The 25,183-nt window shown below is 45.0% G+C and overlaps 1 long non-coding RNA gene across 1 annotated transcript in view; it reads right to left on the bottom strand.

The window, feature by feature from the left end:
- Window positions 1–23,290, bottom strand: part of LOC137095729 (uncharacterized) — a 45,476-nt gene extending 22,186 nt beyond the window's left edge. The window contains exon 1 of the long non-coding RNA XR_010908891.1: window positions 23,067–23,290. This is a non-coding gene — a long non-coding RNA (uncharacterized lncRNA). The remainder of the gene's footprint in view (window positions 1–23,066) is intronic.
- Window positions 23,291–25,183: the final 1,893 nt, after the last annotated feature.

The raw sequence follows: 25,183 nt of genomic DNA, 5'->3' as shown, positions 1-25,183 counted from the left end.
CTGGGGGACGGTTGATATACTGTGAAAGATAAGTGCGCACCATGACACTCCCAGGGGGGCACTGACCAATGTCCCCCGGGACGGCATGGGAGAAGGCCGGGAAGGGTATTGCCCTATACCCAGTAATCAAGCAGCAGGCGGCCAATCCCAGGGGGCCAGGGTCAAGAGCCCCCCCTGAAAGGATTTGGAGAATGCTGGGAAGGGAATTGGCCTTCAGAAAGCAGCCAGCCAGCCATTCCCAGGGGGCCAGGGTCAAGCCCCCCCCCCGGGAGGTCGTACAGTCGGTCACACCCAGGGGGTGTGTGTGAATGTCCAATGCCCCCCCCCGGGAGAACTTACAGCCTGTCTCACTGGGGGACGGCTGATATGCTGTGAAAGATCAGTGCACACACCATGACACTCCCGGGGGGCACTGACCAATGTCCCCCCGGGAGGGCATGGAGGGCATGGGAGAAGGCCGGGAAGGATATTGGCCTACACCCAATAATCAAACAGCAGGCGGCCAATCCTGGGGGGCCAGGGTCAAGAGCCCCCCTCCCCGGGAGGACTTACAGTCTGTCTCACTGGGGGACGGCAGAGATGCTCTGAAAGATGCAGTGAAATATGCTGTGTATGTCCAATGCCCCCCCCCCCGGGAGGGCATGGAGAAGGCCAGGAAGGTTTTGGCCTTCTCACAGCAGGCAAAAAGGCAGCTGTTTGGGCGCCGGCGGGGGTCTCCTCCGGGGCCTTACTGGGCCGAGCCACCGCGGAGAGGAGCAGCGACGGCGTCGGCGTTGGCGACGACAACAGGCCCCTGGCAGCAACAGCGTCGCCATCTCTTCTTTTCCTCCTCCTTCCTCCTCCTCCGTCGTCGTCTCCTCCTCTTCCCTCACCAGCATCCTCCCTGTCATACACCCTTTCTGCAGTCGTTCCCTGCCGGTCCCCTTTCAGCCTGTTGGGCATCGCCTCTGGAGTGCCCGGAAAAGAGGCACTCCTCTACTCCTGTGTACACTCCCCCCCCCCAACTCTTTCCCCAGTCATTACCGGCTGCCCTGCGGTTGTCATGTGTGCATTTAGCTTTCACAGTATCTCTGCCGTCCCTTTCGCCCGCTTAAATGGAAATTTGACTTTGCATGGCAGTCAGACTAAAATTCCTCTTTACCTCCCTTAACTCCCTGTCATACACCCTTTCCCCATACACCTTTCCTCTGGTATCTGATCTTCTTCAAACCTCCGACTTTCGTTCTTGATTAATGCAAGCGGTCAGCTTTGAACACACTAATTTTTTCAAAGTAAACGCTTTGGTCCTCTACATTTTCATAGAAGCACTTCTTTTTATTGATGATTTTAATCGCGCCTTTTTTTTCAAAGTAAACGCTTCGGACCAGAGGGACACTCAGTTAAGAGCACGGGGGGAGCGCCAAGAGGCAGGGGCTGGAAGTGGCGTTAGCATCCTGTTGGGCATCGCCTCTGGAGTGCCCGGAAAAGAGACACTCCTCTACTCCACATCTCTCTGCCCATCCCTCCCAGAATTGACCGCAATAAAGGAACGTACTCCTGAATTTTTACGGAGTGCCATTGACCCCTCCCTTTTTTTCTCATGCCAGCTGTGAGTCCCCATCCCTGACCTATACGGTCACCCTCTTTTTTTCCCCGTCCTGGACAAAAATTCCTCTTTACCTCCTTTGTCTCCGGGCAACTACTGCTTGTTTACTGGGTGAGTCTGGATCATACCATATAATACCTCTATATGTTGTCTATCCTGTCTGTTTAATGTCATTGAACGTTTGCTGTGTATGTGTTCTGAAATCCGCCCTGAGTCCCCTTCGGAATGAGAAGGGCCGAATATCAATGCTGTAAATATATACATACATACATACATACATACATATACATAATTATAATAATTTAGAATTATAATAGGCTTTGCTATAGCATAGAGAAAAGAGGGAATTGATAAGGATTAGGAGTGGTAATAGCTTCCAGTTTCAATTTCCCATGAAGATAATATATCTGTTCTTCACACTGTCCTTTAAAGCTGTTTTTGATACTAGTTTCTGATTTTAAAATCTTTATTGCCTTTTTCTGTTAATGCCTGAATTGCTATTTTTTTAAAAGAATGAAAACGTAATGATGAATGAATGAAAATAATAATAATAAATGGATTGTCAAAGGCTTTCATGGCCAGAGTCACTGGGTTGTTGTAGGTTTTCCTGGGCTATATGGCCATTTTCTAGAGGCATTTTCTCCTGACGTTTCGCCTGCCTCTATGGCAAGCATCCTCAGAGGTGGTGAGGTCTGTTGGAATTAGGAAAATGGGTATATATATCTGTGGAATGACCAGGGTGGGATAAAGGACTTTTGTCTGCTGGAGCTAGGTGTGAATGTTTCAACTGACCACCTTGATTAGCATTTAATGGCTTGGAAGTGCCTGGGGGGATTCTTTTGTGGAGAGTGATTTGATGTGCCTGATTGTTTATTCTCTGTTGTTTTGCTGTTGTAATTTTGGAGTTTGACAGAGTGCCTTTGTTTAAAAGAAAAACCAAAATCAATTCTTTATAAAAAAAAACCCGAAAAAAATACGAAATACAATTTTAACCAACGAAATCGCCCAGCCCTAGTAAACTTCCCTTAAGCCATTGTCTGTCCTCCCCCAAATCTTGCAAGAAAATAAACCGGTTCATTGTGGTTAATATGTGTGTCAACTTGGCCTTAAGTCTTCAACTGGGGGTCGCAGCAGAAGGGCCGCACTGGTTGGAACTACACAAATTATGAGCACTGTAAGCACTTTGTGTTGGCTTATGGGCCGCACTGGTTGGAACTACACAAATAAAATGCTTGCCCTGTTGTCCAGTGAAACTGCCACAGGGCACACAACAACTGGGTGAAACAGCTTTTGTTTCACCAAAGACAAATGTGCAGCAGTGTTTTCTTTTTTAAAAAAAATATTTTTAATTATTTTTTAAGAATAAAAGAAATATTTAGCAGTAAAAGTTTTAAAAAAGAAAATTATCAAAATGCTTGCCCTGAAGTGCGGCAAAAACAGCCACAGGACAGCCACAACAACTGGGTGAAACAGCTTTTGTTTCACCAAAGACAAATGTGAAGACGTTTACAGATGGCGAAAGTCAACTTTCTGACCACCTCCTGAGCCTGTGGAGTGAACAGGGGCCCAGCCATAGATTGCAATGTACTTTGTCCACCCAGCGACTTACCAAAAAAAAGGCTGTAGTGATCTACGGGTCCGTGCTATCAAAATAGCCCAAAACTGGCAAGTTGGCCTTCAAGAAGACCAGCTTTTCCACAGCAAGGGGGTCGAGCAAGTTACGTTGGAGGGTGACGATTGCAATGTACTTTGTCCACCCAGCGACTCCAAATGCCTCTTCAAACGCAGGACGACAGGGACCACATGGCTGAGTAGTGCTTTCAGTGCTGAAAGATGTTCGGTGGCTAATTTGAATGGTTCTAGGATCTCGACCAGCTGAGTGATGGTCATCCACTCCTGGTTGTTGGGGACCAGCTTGGGCCGACAAAGATGTTCCATGCGCTCCAACATGATGCAGGTGGAGTTCCAGCGGGTGGGGACATCCTGCAGTAACCGGTGTTGTGGGAGGCACTCCAGTTTTGCGGACTTAGAGCTAGGGTGGAAGAAGCCCGCGATTCTTCGGCAGCAGTCAATGAGTTGAGTGACGGTGGTGGCGCTGTTCTCATCGGGCCCCTTGAAGCCATCTTTTACAAAGTTATGCAGCAAATGCGCCATGCATGTTACGTTTGAGAAGCCGGCACTTTCGACCGCCCGGATCATGTTCCTTCCTGCGTCTGTGACCATGAATCCCGAGTTAGTACCACCGGAATGAGTATGCCGTATCCAGTCTCTCATCATCTCTCGCAAGTACTCATCACTCGAACAAAGCTGCAATGACTGTTCGAGAGAAAGTTTTGCGATTCGGGATACTGTATTGTACCATGGTGCCAGGAGGTGAACTGAACAAATCAGCGAAAACCTTTCCGTTCCACCATACTGCATGATTGCATGTTGCCTGGAAGGCAAAAAGGCAACCAACCTGGGGGGCATGGGAGGGAGAAGGCCGGGAAGGGTATCGGCCTTCTCTCAGCAGACAAAAAGGCAGTCAATCCCGGGGGGGCAGGGTCAAGAGCCCACCCCGGGAGGACTTACAGTCTGTCTCACTGGGGGACGGCCAATATGCAGTGAAAGGGAAGTGAACACCATGACACTCCCGGGGGGGGGGCTGACCAATGTCTCCCCGGGAGGGTATGGGAGGGAGAAGGCCGGGAAGGGTATCGGCCTTCTCTCAGCAGACAAAAAGGCAGTCAATCCCGGGGAGGCAGGGTCAAGAGCCCACCCCGGGAGGATTTACAGTCTGTCTCACTGGGGGACGGCCAATATGCAGTGAAAGGGAAGTGCACACCATCACACTCCCGGGGGGGGGGCTGACCAATGTCCCCCCAGGAGGGCATGGGAGGGAGAAGGCCGGGAAGGGTATCGGCCTTCTCTCAGCAGACAAAAAGGCAATCAATCCCGGGGGGGCAGGGCCAAGAGCCCACCCCGGGAGGACTTACAGTCTGTCTCACTGGGGGACGGCCGATATGCAGTGAAAGGGAAGTGCACACCACTTCTATCTGCTTCAATCCACACCCTTTTATGCACACTTTCCTTAGTCATTCCCGGCCGCCCTTCTGGTATGCAGATAGCTTCAGCAAAACTACCTCATAGCAAATCGAATTAATGAAATCACCCCCCCCCCCCTTTCCTCATGATGTGGGCAAAGTACTTCTATCTGCTTCAATCCACACCCTTTTATGCACACTTTCCTTAGTCATTCCCGGCCGCCCTTCTGGTATGCAGATAGCTTCAGCAAAACTACCTCATAGCAAATCGAATTAATGAAATCACCCCCCCCCCCCAAAAAAAAGATATAATGGAGGAGGGAACAAAGCTTGTTTTCTGCTTCCCTGGAGACTAGGATGCAAGGGATATGATGAGCGCAAGGGAACAATGGCTTCAAACTATATATTTGTGGTTCCAGGAGGAAAAAAAAAACGAGTAAATAAATGCATTGAATACCTTATTTTGCAAAAGAATAGGTGCATATGCATAACCATGAACCTTATATTTAAAAAGAATGAATGCACAGCCAGGAAAATTATTTGCAAAAATTTAATAAATTCATAGGATAATTATTTTACAAAAGACTAAATGCAGAGGAACCTTGCTTTGCAAAACAGGTGCTTTTTTGCAAAATAGATGCATGGTCAAGGAACCTTCATTTTGCAAATGAAATGCATAGGAATTAAAGAACTGGGTTCAAAGGCAAGGAATTTCATACTGGTAAAGTTTAAGCTTTCTATTGCCTTCATGGAAAAATCTTGTGGTTCCAGGAGAAAAAAAACCTGGAGTAAAATAGATGCATGGTCAAGGAACCCTCATTTTGCAAATGAAATAAAAGAACTGGGTTCAAAAGGCAAGGAATTTCCTACTGCTAAAGAATTCTTTCTATTCCCTCTCCATGGAAAAAAAAAATCTTTGTGGTTCCAGGAGAGAGAAAAAACTGGAGTAAATAAATGCATTAACTAGGCAACAGCTAGGCAGACTTGTTTTGAAGAAGTTATTTGGAATTTTTGACCAAAAATGCTGAACAAAAAAAAGTATTTTAAGAAAAATTGCCCCATACGCATTTCCTTTGCAACTAGATAAAAATGGGTGATTGCAAAGGCATAACTCCTAATTATCCAGTTTGTGGCAACAGCTTTGCATTGCCTTTTTCCAAATTATTTACTTCCTTTCCTTTAAAAAATAACAACTAAGCCCCTAAAACTCCCTTTCCAATTCTTCTTTGCCTATTAGCAAGAACTAGAACTATAAATTCTTTAGAGTGAAAAGAACAAAATAATAAACTTCAAATTCTTTTGAGTGGAAAAGAAAAAATAGTAACAGGTCCCTTAAGCAGCCTTCCTTCCCTCCCTCCCTCTTCCCTCCACGTGCAACTCCAACTGAAGCAACAAGCCCTGCAAGCAGGGGAGAAAAGAGCATTGGGCTGTATCAACTGGAGGGCGAAAAGGGGCTGTTTGGGGTCAGAGAAAGAACTTGACTCTCTCCTCCAAGGCCTGGAGGAAGACCCCACACCAAGCCAGACCTCTGTGCTATATTTTACAGTTGGGAAGGGTTCTGAATGCTCTTTGACTGTAGGTGAATTATAAATCCCAGCAACTACAACTCCCAAATGACAAAATCATCCACCCACCCCACCCCCACCCCCCAATCCCACAAGTATTCAAATTTGGGCATATCAGCTATTTGTGTCAAATTTGGTCCAGTGAATGAAAATACATCCTGCATATCTGATATTTACATTACTATTAATAACAGCAGCAAAATAACAGTTATGAAGTAGCAATTGAACTCATTTTATGGTTGGGGGTCACCATAACATGAGGAAGTGTATTAAGGGGTCGTGGCATTAGGAAGGTTGAGGACCACTGTTCTAGAGGCATTCTCTCCTGCATTGGTTACCAATTGAGCACCGGATCACTTTCAAAGGGATGGTACTCACCTTGAAGGCCTTGCATGGTCTGGGGCCGATGTACCTGAGGGACCGCCTCTCCCCCTCCCAACCCCAGAGATCCCTCCGTTCTGAGGACCAAGATCCATTGGAAGTCCCCAGTGTCAAGGCCTTGCGTCTAACAGCAACCAGGCGCAGAGCCTTCACAGCAGTGGCCCCATCACTCTGGAATACTCTGCCACCTGAAGTCCGTGCCTTGTGGGACTTACCAGCTTTCCGCAGGGCATGTCAGACATACCTGTTTCGACAGGCCTTTGATCTCTGATATTGTTGTTTTTAAATTGTTTTAAATTGTTTTTAAATTGTGTTTGATTTTAGCCTGTTCTTGTAAGCCGCTCCGAGCCCCAGGGGAGTGGCCGCATAGAAGTTCGAATAATAAATAAATAAAAACAATGAATGAATAAAGTGGTACCTTAGGGACCGCCTCTCCTTCTCCCATCATCGGAGGTCGCAACGAACAGCCCAACATGACTGACTCTCTATACCGGATCCTAGAGAAATGCCCTTGGAAAGCACCAGGCGCAGATGGGCTTTCTCTCTTTCTGCCCCTGCCTTGTGGGATTCCTTAGACATCCATTGACACCGAAATACAACACCGCCTGAGCTCTGCGAGTGCAGCATTTTTCCGAATGAAGCAGAGAGTGTTTGAGGACCGGGACATCCATAGGGATACCAATGGGCTTTTTTGTAAAGCTATTGTCCTCCCAACCCTGCTATACGCCTGCGAAATGTGGACTATGCTATGGAATCATGAGAGTTATAGTTTGCTGAGGTACCATAGAATCATAGAATCCTAGAGTTGGAAGAGACCTCCTGGGTCATCCAGTCCAACCCCATTCTGCCAAGAAGCAGGAATATTGCATTTAAATCACCCCTGACAGATGGCCATCCAGCCTCTGTTTAAAAGCTTCCAAAGAAGGAGCCTCCACCACACTCCGGGGCAGAGAGTTCCACTGCTGAACGGCTCTCACAGTCAGGAAGTTCTTCCTCATGTTCAGATGGAATCTCCTCTCTTGTAGTTTGAAGCCATTGTTCCCTTGAATTGGGTGGTTGATTTCGAACCACCCACCCACCCACCCAGTGGGGATTTGTCCGTACTTGCAGAACTGCTACAGAAATTATGAACGATGGAGGATGCTGCTTCGATTTAGAAAAAACACTTCCGGGTTTGAAAAAAATATCGATATCGTTCTGTTATAAAAAAAATGATTTACAAAATTGTCGAACAAAACCGCCCAGCCAGATAATTTGCCCATAATTTAATATTCATAGTTGTTTCAAAGTGCAATTTATGATACTTCTTTTTAGTTAATTTACTTTCTGCATTTTTAAAAATTAATTTGTAATTTTTAACATTATAACTTAATATATATTATAAATAAATAATTTATATTTCGTATATTGTTATGTTAAAATATGATAATTACAATTTTTTATGTATTATATTTTATTACAATCTTAAGTAATTTAATTTCAATTTCTTACCTTGCTTCTTGTTTAGCAAATGTATTTTATTATAATTTTTTATTTAATTTTTTATTCTATTTGATTTATATTCTATTTGATTATTGTTATTATTGTTTATGTTTAACTAGTTATTAGATTATTTTATTAAGATATGTTTTTTAATTATTACATTTTTTTTAAGTACCAACACCCGTGGAATACAGAAAATATATGGGGGAAGGGGGGAGGGGAAGGGAGGGAAAAAAAAGGTTAAAAAAATCATAAATCCAAAAAAAATTGACTCCCTTCTATTCTGCTCATGCAATATCTTTCATTTTGTAATGTATATATATAAAAAAAACAGAAAATGAGTTCCATGTCCCATCTAAATGTCCATTATGAAGCTGTATATGTTGTAAATGTTTTTGTTTGCATGGTTTTTTGTTTTGCATTGCGCTAACGCGGGCGCCATCTTAACGAATCGATTCGTTATTAACTATTTTTTTTTAATAACGAAATTTTGTAACTACTGGACGTCATCTTAACGTATCGATTCGTTATTAGCGGGGTTTTTACAAATAACGAAATTTTGTAAACGCTTTTGCGCATGCGCTAACGTGGGAGCCATCTTAACGAATCGATTCGTTATTAGCGGGGTTTTACAAATAACAAAATTTCGTAAATACTTTTTGCACATGCGCTAATGCGGCGCCATCTTAACGAATTGATTCGTTATTCCCGGCAAAATTACGAAATTTCGTAAAGGCTTTGCGCATGCGCTAACGCGGGCGCCATCTTAACGAATCGATTCGTAAATATTTACGAAATTTCGTAAATACCGAACTTTTTTAAGGGAAAATTTTGTAATTATTTTAAATATCGAAACAAAAAAAAACCCCAAATACAAATTGATTTTAGAAACAAATTTTTCCGTTGTTACCCAGGCCTAGACTCCAGCACTTCTCTTGGGCAGAGAAGGATAACAAGACCTTCTAACATGACCAGGCCCAGGTTGGGGTTACATTGAGCCATGCTCATTGAAATGGTGTCAGAGTGCATCTATTCGACATTGTAGATGCACTCCAAGATCCTGGTTTCTTCATTTCAGAGACGACACCCCAAATCAGCAAGGCTCCCACATACCAATGTTGCTCTCTGTGCCTCTCCGGTGAGGGTTGCTACTGCCGTGCGGGTAGTACTGTGACCCACATTTCACCCCCGTTGGTGATAGCATGCTGGGACTTGCAATCCCCATTTCACTGGGCAGGAAACCAGGTTGCTGGGAAGGAACGAAGGAACGAAGGAAGGAAGGAAGGAAGGAAGGAAGGAAGGAAGGAAGGAGAAGAGAAGAATGACAACATAGGATACCATACTGGAGCCAAGAGCATAAGGACAAACCTCCAGCATATACTCTCATCTTATTTGGCACCTAGGAGAAAAGTTACAACAGACTCTCAGCTAACTGACACCCACAGGGAAAGTTACTACAGTAGACTCTCGGTTAATCGGCATCCATGGGGAAAGCTATTATCATACTCTTGGTTAATCAGCACCCATGGGGAAAGTTATCATACTCTCAGTTAACTGGCACCCATCTCAGATAACTGGCACCTATGGGGACAGTTACAATAGACTCTCAGTTACCTGCCATCCATGGGGAAAGTTACAATAGACTCTTGGTTAACTGGCACCCATGGGGAAAGTTGTTATCATACTCTCAGTTAACTGGCACTCATGGGGAAAGTTACAATCAGACTTTCAGTTTACCAGTACCGATGGGGAAAGTTACTATCACACTGTGTTAACTGGCACCCATGGGGAAAGTTACAGACTCTCAGTTAACCAGTACCAATGGGGAAAGTTACAACTAGACTCTCAGTTAACTGGCACCGCTCCCATTAGCAACCTGGCTGTCACACACTGGACCATTTGAAGCTTTTGAGCAGTTTTCAAAGGCAACCCCACACAGAGTGTGTACAGTAATCTATATGGGATGTAACCAGAGCATGGACCACCGTGGCCAAGTCAGACTTCCCAAGGCACTGGTGCAGTTGGCGCACAAGCTTTAACTGTGTGAATGCCTCCCTGGTCACTGTCGAAACCTGAGGATCCAGGCTCAGTGATTAATCCGGGATCACACCCAATGGTGAACCTGCATCTTCAGGGGGAGTGTAACCCCATCCAACACAGGCTGTAACCCTATGCTATGTTTGGCCTTGCGACTGACCAGGAGTACCTCTGTCTTGTCTGGATTCAATTTAAATTTGTTCACCCTTATCCAGACCATCACAGCAGCCAAGCACCAGTTCAGGACCTGAACGGCTCCTTAGTAGCAGGTGGGAGGGAGTAACAGAGTTGGATATCATCTGTGTACAGATCACACCAAACCCCAAAACTCTGGATGATCTTCCCCAGTGGCTTCATGCAGATGTTAAACAACATGGGGGACAAGATAGAACCCTTCAGGACCCCACAAGACAATGGTCATGAGGTCAAGCAATTGGCCCCCAACAACACCTTCCGGGAGCGACCCTCTAGGAAGGACCAGAGCCATTGCAGAACAGTGACTCCAAGTTCCATTCCTGCGAGGTATCCCAGAAGGATACCGTGGTTAACAGTATCGATGGCCACTGAGAGGTCCAGCAGAACTAACAGGGACACACTCCCCCATCTAGCTCCCATCGTAGATCATGAACTAAGGTGACCATGGTTGTCTCGGTAGCATGTACTGGCCTAAAGCCAGACTGCACCGAATTCAGATAATCCATGTATTTCAAGAATACCTAGAGTTGTGAAGCCACCACACGTTCTAGGACTTTGCCCAAAAAGGGGAGATTAGAAACAGGTTGATAGTTCATGAATTGAGTAGGGTCCAGTGATGGTTTTTCAGCAGTGGTTTTATCACAGCTTGTTTTAAGATCACTGGAATGCTCCCTTCCCAAAGGGAGGCATTAACCACCACCTTTACCCACTCGGCCATGGATGAGATTTTCAGTAGTCTTGGAAAGGGAGGTACTTGAAGTCCCATCATACATTGTCCATCCTCCAAACAGCACCAGGATGTAGAGTGGCCCATGGGGGCTATGTGTGCCAAACTTTGGTGTTGATCGGTCACTAGATGAGGGTTGCAGCAGTTTTGGGGAGCGGAAGTACTTCAAGTCCCACCAAACCATTGGAAAGTACTACAAAACCCATCCTGCTTGAAACAAAAAGTGAGTGAAGGTACTGCAAGTCCCATCATCCATGGTCCATCCTCCTCCAAGCAGCAGGAGGATGTAGAGTGGCTCATGGGGGCTCTGTGGGCCAACTGTGGTCTTGTTCTGTCATTAGATGAGAGTTGCAGCAGTCTTGGGAAATGAATGAAGTTACAAGTCCCATTATCCAGGGTGCATTCCCCTAAAATCTGCACCAGGATGTAGTGAGGGTCATGGGGGCTCTGTGTGCCAACTTTGGTTATGATCAGTCATTGGATGAGGGTCGTAGAGGTCTCGGGAAGTGAGTGAAGGTACTTCAGGTCCCATCATCTATGGGCCATCCTCCTCCGAACTGCAGTGGGATGCAGAATGGGTCACGGGTGCTCTGTGTGCCAAGTTTGGTCTTGATTGGTAATTAGATGAGTGTTGCAGATGTCTTGGGAAGTGAGTGGAAGTACTTCAAGTCCCACTATCCATGGCCCATCCCGCTTGAAACTGCACCAGGATGTAGAATGGGTCATAGGGGCTCTGTATGCCAACTTTGGTCTTGATCAGTCATTGGATGAGATTCGCAGAGGTATCAGAAAGTGTGTGAAGGTACTGCAAGTCCTATTATCCATGGTCCATCCTCCTTCAAGCAGCACCAGGATGTAGAGTGGCTCATGGGGGCTCTGTGTGCCAACTTTGTTCTTGATCGGTCATTAGATGAGGGTTGCAGCAGTCTTGGGAAGTGAGTGGAGTTACTTCAAGTCCCATTATCCATGGTACATCCTCGGAAAATCTTCACCAGTATGTAGGAAGTGCCATGGGGGCCATCATCCATGGGCCATCTTCCTCCAAACTGCAGTAGAATGCAGAATGTATCACTGATGCTCTGTGTGTCAAGTTTGATCTTTGTTGGGGGCTGCAGTGGTCAGTGGGATCCAAAGTGTTGGAAAGTACTACAAATTCCATAATTCATTGTCCACACTCCCCCAAACGTCACCAGGATTTAATGGGTGTTATGGGGGTTATGTGTGCCAAGTTTGGAATTGTTCAGTAATTGTTGTGGGTCGCAGCGGTTTCAGAAAGCGAGTGGAGGTACTTCAAGTCCCATAATCCATGGTATGCCCTCCTCCAAACTGCAGTAGGATGTAGAATGAGTTACGGTGCTCTGTATGCCAGGTTTGATCTTTATCGGTGTTTGTCGGGGGCCACAGTGCTCCGTAGAAACCAAACTGTTTGAAAGTACTACAAATCCCATAATACGTGGTCCACCTCCCCCAAACTGCACCAGGACATAAAGGGGGTCATGGTGGTTATGTGTGCCAAGTTTGGTCCAGGTGCGTCACCTGTTTTGGTCACAGTGGCCTGTGAAAGTGGCAGCCAATCAGAAAGCTGCCACATACACTTCTGCCGCACACATACAAACATTGTCTTTTATTATATACTAGCTTGGGGACCCGGCGCTGCCCACGTTATTTGAGAAAGGAATTGTGTATCAAGGTTGGTCTTTATCAGTTATTTATATGGCTCGCAGTGGTCTCAGGAAATTAGTGATGGTAATGTGAGTCCCATCATCTGTGGTACATCCTCCTCCAAACAGCTCAAGGATGGAGAGTGGGTCTTGTGGGCTCTATGCCAAGTTTGGTCTTGATTGGACATTAGATGAGGGTTGCAGAAGTCTTGGGAAGTGAGTGGAGGTACTTGAAGTCTCATCATCCATAGTCTGTTCTCCCTCAAACTTCACCAGAATGTTGAGTTGGCCATGGGGGCTTTCTCTGCCAAGTTTTGTCTTTATTGGTATTTTGATGAGTTGGCCATGGGGGCTCCCTGTGCCAAGTTTGGTCTTTATTGGTGTTTGGGTGAGTGTTGCTGTGGTTTCAGTAAGTGAGTGAAGGTACTGCAAGTCCCATCATCCATCGTCCATCCTCCTTCAAACAGCACCAGGATGTAGAGTGGGTCATGGGGGATCTGTGTGCCATGTTTTGTCTTGACAGTCATTGGCGAGGGTCTCAGTGGTCTCAGGAAGTGAGTGAAGTTACTACATGTCCCATCATCCATCTCAAAAAATTTCCAAACTGCACCAGTATGTAGAGTGGGTCATGCAGGCTTTCTGTGTGAATTGTGATCCTGATTCATCATTGTTGGCAGTTGCAATAGGGAGTGCATGTATTGCAAGTCTCATCATCTATGGCGCATCCTACTCCAAACCACAGTAGGATATAGAGTGCGTCAAGGAGACTCAGTGTGCCAAGTTTGGTCTTTGTCGGTAATTGGATGAGGGTTGCAGTTGTCTCAGGAATTGAGCGAAGGCACTGTAAGTCCCGTAATCGATGGTCCATGCCTGGCCAGACCACACCAAGTGGGTCATGAGAGGTCTATGTGCCAAGTTTGGTGTAGATCAGCCGTTGGATGAAGGTCACAGCAGTCTCAGAAAGTGAGTGATGGTACTGCTAGTCCCATCATCCATGGTCTATCCTCCTCCAAACTGCAGTAGGATGCCAAGTGAGTGAAGGTATTGCAAATCCCTCAGGCCCTTTCCTTTCTCTTCTCATCCATTTGAGAATGTTAAAAAAAAAATTGTTTTGTTTTTTGGGGTTTTTGTCATGTCAGGTACGACTTGAGAAACTGCAAGTCCTTTCTGGTGTGAGAGAATTGGCCGTCTGCAAGGACGTTGCCCAGGGGATGCCAGGATGTTTTGATCTTTTACCATCCTTGGGGGAGGCTTCTCTCATGTCCCCACTTCTCTCATTAAACCTCTTCACCACCAGGGGTCTTGTTGAGGTTGGCCAATCAGATACCATATGGAAATTTCCTTTCCCCTCTCAGCCACTTGAGGGTGTTGGAGTTTTCAGGCTAGCCAATCGGAGACCATATGCAAATAGTACACCAGTGGACGCCAATCAGAAAACTGCCACATACACTTCCACCACATACCCGCATACACACATACAAACGCTCCCTTTTATTATATACTAGCTTGGGGACCTGGCACTGCCCGGGTTATTAGAGAAAGTGGGTAATGGCAGTTCTGCATGCAAGTGGGTCATGAGAGGTCTATGCACCAAGTTTGATCTTGATCAGCCATTGGATTAGGGTTGCAGTGGTTTCAGTAAGTGAGTGAAGGTAGAGCAAGTCCCATTATCCATGACCAACCCTCCTCCAAACTGCAGCAGGATGTAGAGTGGGTCATGGGGGCTCTGTGTGCCAATTTGGTCTTGATTGGTCATTGGATGAGGGTCGCAGTGGTTTCAGTAAGTGAGTGAAGATACTGCAAGTCCCATCATCCATGGTCCATCCCCTTCAGAACTGCATCAGGATGAGAGTGGGCCATGAGTACTCTGTGTGCTAAGTTTAGGCCTGGCCTGTGATTTTTAGGGGCTACAATGTTCTGTGGGAAGTGAATCGGGTGAAGGTACTGCAAATCCCATCATTAGTGGGCCATCCTGCCCTGAACTGCACCAGGTTTTAAAGTGGGCCATTGGGCCTCTGTGTGCCAAGTTTGGTCTTGATCCGTCATTGGTGTGGACCACAGTGCTCTAAGGTAGTGAGGTCAAGTACTGCAAGTCCCGTCATCCATAGTCCATCCTCGCTCAAGCTGCACCAGGATGTTGAGTGGGTCTTGCGGGGGGGGGGGGGGAGGGGTCTGTGTGTCAGGTTTGGTCTTGTTCTGTCATTGTTGGGGGCCACAAGGTGTTTTGGACTTCAACCCCAACCATTCCTGACAGATTCAGGTCCCTTTCCTATTCCCTTTGCGGAATGTTCAGGGGTGCCAATCAAAGACCATATGCACATTGTACCACAGTGGCAGCCAATCGGAATCGTGGAACTTTCTGGCTGGCCAATCAGAGACCATATGCAAATAGCACCACAGTGGCAGCCAATCAGAAAGCTGGCACATACACTTCCATCGCACCGCCACAATTCCACTGCATGCAAATTTGACTTTTCTTATATACTAGCTTGGGGACCCGGCGCTGCCTGGGTTATTTGAGAAAGGAATTGTGTATCAAGGTGGGTCTCCATCAGTTATTTATATGGCTCGCAGTGGTCTCAGTTAGTGAAGGTACTGCGAGTCCCATCATCTGTGGTACATCCTCCTCCAAACTGCTCCAGGATGGAGAGTGGGTCATGGGGGCTCTGTGTGCCAAGTTTGGTCTTTATTGGTCATTAGATGAGTGTCGCTGTGGTTTCAGTAAGTGAGTGAAGGTATTGCAAGTCCCATCATCCATTGTCCGTCCTCCTTCAAACAGCATCTGGATGTAGGGTGGGTCATGGGGGCTCTGTGTGCCAAGTTTGGTCTTGATTGGTCATTATATGAGAGTTGCAGCAGTCTTGGGAAGGGAATGGAGGTACTTGAAGTCCCATCATCCATGGTCTGTCCTCCTTGAAAGTACATCAGGATGTAGAGTGTGTCATGGGGGCTCTGTGTGCCAAGTTTGGCCTTGATCAGTCATTGGAAAGGGTCTCAGTGGTCTCAGGAAGTGAGTGAAGTGACTGCAAGTCCCATCATCCATCTCCAAATTCTTCCAAACTGCACCAGGATGTAGAGTGGGCCATGCGGACTCTCTGTGTGAATTGTGCTCCTGATCCATCATTGTTGGCAGTTGTAATGGTCTTAGGAAGGGAGTGCAGGTATTGCAAGTCCCATCGTCCATGGGGCATTTTCCTCCAAATCACACCAGGATGTAGAATGCTTCATGGAGACTTAGTGTGCCAAATTTCGTCTTTATCGGTAATTGGATGAGGATTGTAGTGGTCTCAGAAATTGAGAGAAGGTACTGCAAGTCCCATAATTAATGGCCCATCCCCGGCCAAACCACACCAGCGCATAAAGTGGGTCATGAGAGGTCCATGTGCCAAGTTTGGTGTAGATCAGTCATTGGATGAAGATCACAGCAGTCTCAGAAAGTGAGTGATGATACTGCAAGCCCCATCATCCATAGTCCACCCTCCTCCAAACAGCAGTTGGATGTCGCGTGAGTGAAGGTACTGCAAATCCCTCAGGCCCTTTCCTTTGTCTTCTCATCCATTTGAGAATGTTAGAATATTTTTTGGGTTTTTTTGGCTGTTTGTCATGTCAGGAGCAACTTGAGAAACTGCAAGTTGTTTCTGGTGTGAGAGAATTGGCCCTCTGCAAGGACGTTGCCCAAGGGACACCAGAATGTGTTGATGTTTTACCATCCTTGTGGGAGGCTTCTCTCTGCCAATCAGAAACTATATGCAAATTTCCTTCTCATGTCCCCGCTTCTATCATTAACCCTTCAGCCCCAGGGGCTCCTGTCGAAGCTGGCCAATCAGAGACCATATGCAGATAGCACCACAGTGATAGACAATCAGAAAGCTGCCACAAACTCTTCCACCCTACGTCCTACATCCTACCTCTGTCCTACGTCACATACAAACTTTGACGTTTATTATATACTAGCTTCTGGACCCGGCGCTGCCAGGGTTATTTGAGAAAGGAATTGTGTATCAAGGTTGGTCTTTATCAGTTATTAATATGGCTCGCAGGAAGGTGGTGAAGGTACTGGGAGTCCCATCATCTATAGTCCATCCTCCTCCAAATTGCACCAGAGTGGAGAGTGGGTCATGGGGACTCTGTGTGCCAAGTTTGGTCTTGATCAATCATTGGATGAGGGTCACAGTGGTCTCAGAAAGTGAGTTTAGGTACTGCAAGTCCCATCATCCATAGTCTGTTCTCCCCAAAACTTCACCAGAATGTTGAGTTGGCCAAGAGGGCTCTCTGTGCCAAGCTTGGTCTTTCTTGGTATTTGAATAAGTGTTGCTGTGGTTTCAGGGAGTGAAGGTACTGGAAGTCCCATCATCCATAGTCCATCCTCCTCCAAACAGCATCAGGATATAGAGTGGGTCATGGGGGCTCTGTGTGCCAAGTTTGGTCTTGATCAGTCATTGGCGAGGGTCTCAGTCGTCTCAGGAAGTGAGTGAAGTGACTGCAAGTCCCATCATCCATTGCCAAATTCTTCCAAACCGCACTAGGATGTAGAGTGGGTCATGTGGGATCTCTGTGTAAATTGTGATCCTGATCCATTATTGTTGGCAGTGATAATGGTCTTAGGAAGGGAGTGCAGGTATTGCAAGTCCCATTGTCCATGGTGCATCCTCCTCCAAACTGCACCAGGATGTAGAGTGCTTCATGGAGACTCAGTGTGCCAATTTGGCCTTTACCGGTAATTGGATGAGGGTTACAGTGGTCTTAAGAATTGAGCAAATGTACTGCAAGTCCCATAATCCATGGTCCATCCCCAGCCAAACCACACCAGGACGTAAAGTGGGTCATGAGAGGTCTATGTGCCATGTTTGGTCCTGATCAGTCATTGGATGTGGTTAACAGTGGTCTCAGAAGGTGAGTGATGGTACTGCAAGTCCCATCATCCATGATTCATCCTCCTCCAAACTGCAGTAGGATGTCGAGTGGGTCTTGCAGGCTCTGTGTGCCAAGTTTGGTATATAGTGGTTATTTTCTGACTCAGCCTCTGGCCTTTTCCTTTCTCTCTTTGTCATCTCGGAATCTTGGAATTGAGGCTGGCCAATCAGAGTCCATATGCAAATTTCCTTCTCTCATGTCTCCGTTTCTGTCATGAACCCTTTTCTCCACCAGGGGTTCCTGTTGCAGCTGGCCAATCAGAGACCATATGCAAATAACACCACAGTGGCAGCCAATCAGAAAGCTGGCACATACCCAGTTGCACCGCCACCCTTTCGCTGCATACAAACTTTGTCTTTTATTTTATACTAGCTTGCGGACCCAGCGCTGCCCGGGTTATTAGAGAAAGTGAGTAATGCCGGTTCTGTATGCCAAGTTTGGTCTTCATTGGTCATTGGATGACGGTAGCATTGTTTTCAGGAAGTAAGTGAAGGTACTTGAAGTCCCATCATCCATGGTCCACCCTCCTCCAAACAGCAGCAGGATATAGAGTGGGTCATGGGGGCCCTGCGTACTAAGTTTGGTCTTGATTGGTCATTAGATGAGGCTTGCAACAATCTTTGGAAGGGAATGGGGGTACTTGAAGTCCCATCATCCATGGTCTGTCCTCCTCCAAACTGCACCAGGATGAAGAGTGGGTCATTGAGGCTCCCTGTGCCAAGTTTGGTCTTGATTAGTCATTGGTGAGGGTCTCAGTAGTCTCAGAAAGTGAGTGAAGTTACTGCAAGTCCCATCATACATATCCACATTTTTCCAAATGACACCAGGACATAAAGTGGGTCATGAGAGGTCTATGTGCCAAGTTTGGTCTTGATCAGTCATTGGATGAGGTTCGCAGAGGTCTCAGAATGTGAGTGAAGGTACTGGAAGTCCCAACATCCATGATCAGGGGCGGTTCTTGCATTACGCTAGGTAAGCGACCGCTGAATAGTTTTTTTTTTTTTGCCAGAGGCACAAGGGCGCCTTTGTAAATGCCCCCTCCCCTCGGCAAACTTTTTCTGCCTCCCTCTCCCTCTTGAAGGCTACACAGAGTCCGCAGCCTCCCTTCTGGCTCTGCGCATGCGCCCCACAGTTGGACGGGAAAGGCGGGCTCGTGTGTTTCCCTCCACTCTGTGCCTGTGTGCGTGCGTGCAGGAGGAGGCGAGAGCAGCTGTGTGCGAGGAGGCGCCCGCGTGCCTCCAGTTATTCAAGATCAGGGAGGAGCAGGAGGGGCTCAAGGCCAGGTCAGTTCTAGTCACCTGCTTACAAGGAAAGGGCCTGTGGCTGCGAGGAATAGTGGGAGTTGGAGTCTTCCCCTCTGCATCCAAGAACTTCATGGCCCCACTTACTGTTATTGTTATTATATTATTATTATTATTATTATTATTATTATTATTATTATTATCATTATCATTATTTTATTATATGGGGCAGAAAGGATGAGGGAACCTGGTATAACTTTGACTTGCTGTTGTTTGTGGGTTTGTTGTTGTTTTTGTTGTTGTTGTTATATGGGGCAAAAGTTGTATTGGATCACACGTGGGACACTTCACAAGTATCTAGGACTGTGTGATGTATAGGTGAATAATGCATGCAGATCCCAGTAAGGTCGCCTTCTGCAGCTGGCAGGCAGATCATGATTTTGTCAGTGCTGATTGTGTTTAAGTGCAGGCCAAGGTCTTTAGGCACTGCACCCAGTGTGCCAATCACCGCTGGGACCATTTTCACTGGCTTGTGCCAGAGTCTTTGCAGTTCAATCTTTAAATCCTCATATTCCAGGTTTTCTGTTTATCCCAGATTATCTGGCAGAGCGGACTCATATAATCCAGTTCAAAGCAGATAACCTGGGATCGGATCTTGGGTTATAAGGACAGTGTAGAAGGGGGCTAGGGACCCTTCCAGACAGGCCCTATATCCCAAGATCTGATTCCAGGTTTTCTGTTTATCCCAGATTATCTGGCAGTGTGGACTCATATAATCCAGTTCAAAGCAGATAACCTGGGATCTGATCTTGGGTTATAAGGACAGTGTAGAAGGGGTCTAGGGGCCCTTCCAGACAGGCCCTATATCCCAAGATCTGATCCCAGGTTTTCTGTTTATCCCAGATTATCTGGCAGTGCGGACTCATATAATCCAGTTCAAAGCAGATAACCTGAGATCGGATCTTGGGTTATAAGGACAGTGTAGAAGGGGTCTAGGGACCCTTCCAGACAGGCCCTATATCCCAAGATCTGATCCCAGGTTTTCTGTTTATCCCAGATTATTTTGTGGGTCGGGCTCATATAATCCAGTTCAAAGTAGATAACCTGGGATCGGATCTTGGGTTATAAGGAGAGTGTAGAAGGGGTCTAGGGCCTGTCTGGAAGGGCCCCTAGACCCCTTCTACACTGTCCTTATAACCCAAGATCCGATCCCAGGTTATCTGCTTTGAACTGGATTATATGAGTCCATACTGCCAGATAATCTGGGATAAACAGAAAACCTGGGATCAGATATTGGGATATAGGGCCTGTCTGGAGGGGTCCCTAGACCCCTTCTACACTGTCCTTATAACCCAAGATCCGATCCCAGGTTATCTACTTTGAACTGGATTATATGACATAACCTGGGATCGGATCTTGGGTTATAAGGACAGTGTAGAAGGGGTCTAGGGGCCCTTCCAGACAGGCCCTATATGCCAAGATTTGATCCCAGGTTTTCTGTTTATCCCAGATTATCTGGAAGTGTGGACTCATATAATCCAGTTCAAAGCAGATAACCTGGGATCGGATCTTGGGTTATAAGGACAGTGTAGAAGGGATCTAGGGGCCCTTCCAGACAGGCCCTATATCCTAAGATCTGATCCCAGGTTTTCTGTTTATCCCAGATTATCTGGCAGTGCGGACTCATATAATCCAGTTCAAAGCAGATAACCTGGGATCGGATCTTGGGTTATAAGGACAGTGTAGAAGGGGTCTAGGGGCCCTTCCAGACAGGCCCTATATCCCAAGATCTGATCCCAGGTTTTCTGTTTATCCCAGATTATCTGGCAGTGCAGATAATCCAGTTCAAAGCATATAACCTGGGATCGGATCTTGGGTTATAAGGTCAGTGTAGAAGGGGTCTAGGGGCCCTTCCAGACAGGCCCTATATCCCTAGATCTGATCCCAGGTTTTCTGTTTATCCCAGATTATCTGGCAGTGTGGACTCATATAATCCAGTTCAAAGCAGATAACCTGGGATGGGATCTTGGGTTATAAGGACAGTGTAGAAGGGGTCTAGGGGCTCTTCCAGACAGGCCCTATATCCCAAGATCTGATCCCAGTATGATATTTCAAGCCTTGGGAAAAGTTTGAATGAAACAGAATTGAAGAATGCCTGTCAACACCTTCAAACCATTTTGGCTGATAGTGAAGACTGTGATGTGAATGGTGATGATCTGTTTGAAGAGCTACAAATATTTGCAACCATGCTGCCCCCTGGAAGTCATCCAGCTAAAGCGTTGTCTTTCAAAACCAAACGTGGTTATGTGGATATTTTCCCAAATGTTTATATTGCATTGAGAATTCTGTTAACACTTCCAGTATCTGTGGCCAGCGGTGAAAGGAGTTTTTCAAAATTAAAACTTATAAAAACGTACTTAAGATCAACTTTGAGTCAAGAGCGCTTGAGTGGACTAGCAACCTTGGCCATTGAAAATGGCTTGTTGGATGAAATGGAAACAGATATAATAGTACACGAGTTTTCAAAATTGAAAGCCAGAAAAATATCTTTTTAATTTTAAAAGTGTTCAAGTTTATTTGTGTTAAAAAAAACCTGGATGTTAAAGTATCCAGTCAAGTGAAGGGGCCAGATGCTGGCTGTGTTGTCACACCCATTGCAGTGGTCCAGGCTGGCATGGCACTTTTGAAGGACAAGAGTTCGCTTTCTTAAAAAGGAGGTGTCTATTCTCCTAGGGCTGCGTTCTCCAAAACAAATCTGATTTACAGACCCAACAAGCATGGGTTTGAGTTCTCTGTTATTAGCAAGACCCTAGTCTGAAAAATCTTTTGAAGAGACAGCATGACCAATAAAACTTTGTGTAGTACTTATAGACCAAAAATAACAACAAAAACTTAAAATTGTTGCTAAGTTTAATAAAATATTTGCATTCTAAAAAAAGTTAATTTGTGTTAATTCTAGGTAATGTAACTATATGAACATAATGTTGTAAGTAAATTTCTGGTTTGTAAGGTAACTCTTTTATTCACCTCTACCTTCTATGTTTTATTTTTCAGTGATTGGTTGAGGGGGGGGGGCGCCAAAATAATGTTTGCTTACCTTTGAAAATTACCTAGGGCCGCCTCTGTCCATGATCTGTCCTCCTCGAAAGTGCACCAGGATGTAGAGTCATGGGGACTGTGTGCCAAAACACCAGGACCTAAAGTGGGTCTTGAGAAGTCTATGTGCCAAGTATGGTCCTGATCAGTCATTGGATGAGGTTTACAGCGGTCTCAGAAGGTGAGTGATGGTACTACAAGTCCCATCATCCATGGTTCATCCTCCTCCAAACTGCAGTAGGATGTCAAGTTGGTCTTGCAGGCTCTGTGTGCCAAACTTAGTCTGTATTGGTTATTTTCTGACGCAGCCCCTGGTCTTTTCCTTTTCTCTCTTTGTCATCTCGGAATCTTAGAGTTGAGGCTGGCCAATCAGAGACCATATGCAAATTTCCTTCTCTCATGTCTCCGTTTCTGTCATGAACCCTTTTCTCCACCAGGGGTTTCTCTTGAAGCTGGCCAATTCGAGACCATATGCAAATGGCACCACAGCGGCAGCCAATCAGAAAGCTGGCACATACTCCTCCGCTCGCACCGCCATACATCCACCACATACAAACTTTGACTTTTATTATATGTATAGATATAGATATATATAGATATAGATTATGTCTACAATATCTATTATTATTACTAGTAGAATTATTTTTATTGTGAATAGACTTATCTTGGGGTGGGTTTTGGGGTGCTAGAGTGGCTTCTGTATTGTTCTCCCCGCGGTCCGATGAAAGTTATTAGCCCCCTCCAGTCCGGTAAGAGTTATTAGCCTCCACAAAATAATAATAATAATAATAATAATAATAATAATATACTAAATAATAATATTATTTAATAGTAATAAAAGAAAAAAAATAACAGAAATAATCATCAAAATAATAAGAAATCATAATATTTAATAATAAGAAAAAATGTACAGAAATAATAATAAAAATAAGAATAAGGAGGGAAAAGGACCCAAGAGGCTCCCCCTTTGGAACGTTGGGCCCTTTGGAACGTTGGGCCCTTCAACGTTCCATCCAGGAAGAACACGCAGCAGCAGAGAGGGGGACAAAAAAAACCTGTCGGGCGGGGGCAAGAAAGGAACAAAAAAAACGCCTCCCTCTACGAAAGCCGTGCAATTCTTCTTATCATCTTTGTGTTTCTCATTTGCCGTTGGTCCTACCTTAAAAGGCGCGGCCCGGCTGGCTTTCTCTCATGATGTTTTCTCTCCCTCTTTTCCCCCAGATCCTTCTTCTTTCCTCTTTCATCTTCTTCTTCACCTTGGCTTTTTCTTCTCCTTCTCCCTCTCTTTGAAGAAGACATGTAGCAAATCCTCGCCTCCTCCTCTGAAAGGAGGATGCTATCCGCAGAAGCCATGCTGCCACGAAGGAGGGAAGGAGATAAGGATAGAAGAAAGGAGGGAGGGCTTTCTTATATATTACTAGTAGGGCTGAGTAACCACGGAAAAATTTGTTTCTAAACTTGATTCGTTTTTAGGGGGTTTTTGCGTTTCGTTTTTTAAAAGAATTCAGAAATTTTTCTTTTAAAAAGTTCGAAATATACGAAATTTCGTAAATTACGAAACAATTACGAATCGATTACGAATTGATTTGTTAATGGCGGACGCGACTGCACAATATGCTAAAAAACCCTCCAAATGGGACTGGGGGAACTTCTGAAGCTTCCCTCTCCCTCTGTTGTTTACTGTTGGTGTGATAATTTATTTTTTTATCACTAAGAAAACAAACAACAACTATAAAACTTGCACCAGACATACGGAAGTAATAACGAAACGATTTCGAAATGATTTCGAAACGATTTTGAAATGATTTCGAAACAATTACGAAAATTATTACGAAACGAATTGAAAAATTTGTTTCGATTTTTAGTTGCTCGTAAATGGTTCAATATCGGTTCATAAGCTAATTTAAATACGAATCAATAACGAATTACGAAATTAACGAACGAAATCGCCCAGCCCTAATTACTAGCTGTTCCCTGCCACGCGTTGCTGTTGCCCGGTCTGGTCATCTGGAAAATAATGACAAAATAATATAATGCCTTTATGCTTGTGGTTAAACAGTATTTCTTGTTGTTTCTTTGTCAGTGTTGATGTGGAGTTTGTCTGATTTGCGTACTCTGGAACATGCAATATATAATCTTTTGGTCACTCTGACAACTAACTCAAGGACCTGGTGATAGACAAGAACAAACGGAGTAGAACGGATGTATGGACTCTGATATATGGACTCTGACATTAGATTGTTTTAGGTTTTATGATTTTACTATGTATTGATGTTTTAATCTAATTGCTGAATTGTTATATTTTTGGATTACCTGTTTGTGTGATTGGGCATCTAATTGTGCCCTCCCTGTAAGCCGCCCTGAGTCCCCCTCGGGGTGAGAAGGGCGGGGGTATAAGTGAATGAAATAAATAAATAAATAAATAAATAATCGTCCTTCTTTAGGGGTCCCTTTCAAATCTATGATACTATATCTGTGTGTGTATGTGAATCATATCTATCTATTAGGGCTGGGTGGTTTCGTTTAGTTAATTCGTAATTCGTTAATAATTCGTTAATTTTTTAAATTACAAAACGATAACGAACCATTCTGGAGCAATTCTTTAAAAAAACGAATTTTTAGATAGTTTTGTAAATGCTTCGTATTTCGTTATTGTATTCGTTTCGTTATTGTTTTGAGGTCGTTTCGTTATTATTTCCGCATGTCTGGGGCAAGTTTTATGGTTGTTTTTGGTTTAATTAGTGAAAAAAAATTATAATATCACACCAACAGTCAACAACAGAGGGAGAGGGAAGATTCAGAAGTTTTTGGAGGTTTTTTAGCGTATTTCGTGGTCGCGTCCGCCATTAACGAATCGATTCGTTATTGTTTCGGAAATCGATTCGTTAATGTTTTGTAATTTTTTTCACATTTACGAAATTTCGTAAATATTGAACTTTTTAAAAGGAAAATTTTGTAATTATTTTAAATAACGAAACGCAAAACCCCCCAAAAAACGAATCGATTTTAGAAACAATTTTTTCCGTTGTTACCCAGGCCTACTATCTATATCTATGGCTCAATGGCTCTTTGTCAGGAGGGCCTTGATAATGTTTTCTTGCCCTGGAGAAGGGAGTTGGACTGGGTGACCTTAAGTATTTTCTGTTGGTCATGTGGGTTCTGTGTGGGAGGTTTGCCCCAATTCTGTTGTTCGTGGGGTTCATAATGCTCTTTGATTATAAATAAACTATAAATCCCAGTAACTACTACTCCCAAATGTCAAGCTATATTTCCCCC

This window comes from Anolis sagrei, chromosome Y (assembly GCF_037176765.1).
Source record: "Anolis sagrei isolate rAnoSag1 chromosome Y, rAnoSag1.mat, whole genome shotgun sequence".
In the NCBI taxonomy this organism is placed as follows: Eukaryota; Metazoa; Chordata; class Lepidosauria; order Squamata; family Dactyloidae; genus Anolis; species Anolis sagrei.
The sequence above is the reverse complement of the archived record's forward strand: the minus strand, read 5'-3'. Positions and strand labels throughout refer to the sequence as shown.